Source organism: Galeopterus variegatus, unplaced genomic scaffold (genome assembly GCF_000696425.1).
Source record: "Galeopterus variegatus unplaced genomic scaffold, G_variegatus-3.0.2 Scaffold8482, whole genome shotgun sequence".
In the NCBI taxonomy this organism is placed as follows: domain Eukaryota; kingdom Metazoa; phylum Chordata; class Mammalia; order Dermoptera; family Cynocephalidae; genus Galeopterus; species Galeopterus variegatus.
This window is the reverse complement of record NW_007734593.1, coordinates 75,664-77,725: the sequence shown is the minus strand read 5'-3', so window position 1 is coordinate 77,725 and position 2,062 is coordinate 75,664.

Sequence of the window (2,062 nt, the reverse complement as noted above, 5' to 3'; positions counted from 1 at the left end):
GTCACCTCTTTCCTGGACTGCCGCTTGTCTGGGGCTTTAATCTATCTTTTCACAAGCAGATGACTTGAATAACCAGCTGGGTTGTAGTGTCATCAGGATAGGACGCTCGCCTTACATTTTTTTGTCTTGTGCACAGCGCATAGCACTTAGTGGCCTCTCCATGAGTGTTGGTAGATTGGACTTTCTGCCAGTTACACTTTATTATGTGTAGGTTGTGGAGGGGTGGCATCAACGCTCACAGCAGAGTATGAGCATAGTATCCCACTGCCGTTTCTCCAGAACAGGGCATTGCCCCTCTGAGGTCAATGCAGCTGGTTAGAACTGTGTTTCTTCAGACCAAAATACCTGCTCGTGTTATCTTCTGGGTCCTCCTCACTTGAGAGCTTTGTCACCTCAAACACAGGATGTCCAAAAATGTGCCATTAAGGCCCTGGGACCTAATCAGCTTCCTTTGTCATCACCCCACTCTGACACAGATGTCACTTTTCCTCCAATCCCTCCAGTGAAGGACACTGGGGCTGTCTTAGCCCCACCGTCTCTTTCTAGAATGTCTCAGGTTCACATTTTCTCTCCAGCCCCAACACTACTAGTCCCTTAGCCCCTTAGTCCCTCCTGTGACAGCGCCTTGCTGGCCTTCTGACTGGCTCCACTTTTCCAGCCCTTCTGGCTTGTTGCTACCACGCTAACCGTCAAAGAACACCTCTACCAGTTCATCACGTCACCTTGGAGAAGTTATGCCTTCTCTCTGCGACTCCACCTGCACATCTGTAAAAAGCAAAAGAGAGAGAAGGGGATGTGGTGATCTCTAAACACCACTGCGATACTTTGTTTCTATGTGTTAAAGTCTCCCGTGTTACGTACGTCATTCTAGGCACTTTGCACCACCTGTCGACTCATTCGATTTTCTTTTCCTATTAGTCGTGTGAGGAGAGTCTTACTACTAGAGTTGACATTTCATAGATGAGAAAACTGAAGCTCAGGAAAGCCCTGAGGTTTGCTCACTGTGAAGTGCTGGAACATCCCTGGCCTCCCTGCCACTCCAGCCAGGTCCAGCTGGCGTCCTCTCCATATGGTCTCAGCACCATCTGGGGAATTTGAGCTATTTTCAGCCCCTGCACTGCTCTTCGTGTCAAGGTGGTGGAGATCCAGAGGCTCGGTATGTCCTCATGAGAAAGCTCAGGGTCCTTTCACTCACTTTCTGATCTCTGTCATCTTCAGAAAGCAGGAAGAGGGAGCAGATGGAAACCCGTCACCTCCCACGTGAGGTGTGGCACTGGTCTCCCAGCTGATCTCCCTTCTCTGGGCTCACCTCCTCCCATCTATCATCTGTGCCAGTGCTCACGTGACTCTGTTAAACACAAGCTGGCCCAACTTTCCTCTGCCGAGCTCTCTTCGTAGGAGAAAGTCCACACTCCTAGGCAAGGCTCATCGGCCACTCCAGGATTCCACGCCTCTCGCCTCATCTCTCTTCCTCTGCTCCCGAAACCTTTGCTACCACCACAACACACTGCCTGCCAGTAATTCTCTACTTCTTGTTTGATAGGCTTCCAGGGGCATGCCCGAGACTAATATCTTCAGGGGAGAAAATGTTAGTCTTCAGCAAGCACCCCTAAACTATGGGGATTAGGCAGGTTGGGGCCAGGACAGTCCTACAAGCAGCCATCCAAGTGTACTGAACAGCCTCAGAAATGCAGAGGTAGTAGAGGCTGGAACCTGTCTATGGTCACCAGCTCTATCCGCAGTTACCTGAGAGCTCAGTAGCTTCCAGATGGGGCGACAGAAAGCACTGTCCTGGCAACGAGGTCCTCACGCTGGACTGCCACTGAGTGCCCCTGGCCATCCAGCCCTTTCTTCCACCTTCCCTCTTTCTCGTTGTCTCTCATGCCCCTCCCACTGTCCCATCTTAGCAGTTCTGGGGTCCCTGGAGGCAGCTCTCTGCTTTAGGAAATCAGTTCCAGAGAAGCATGGCTACTAGAAGTAGCCAGGCCCATGAAAAGAACGTGGGTCTCCCCTTCCTGTCTGTGTTAGTTTGTTAGGGCTGCTGTAATACGGCACCACAAAC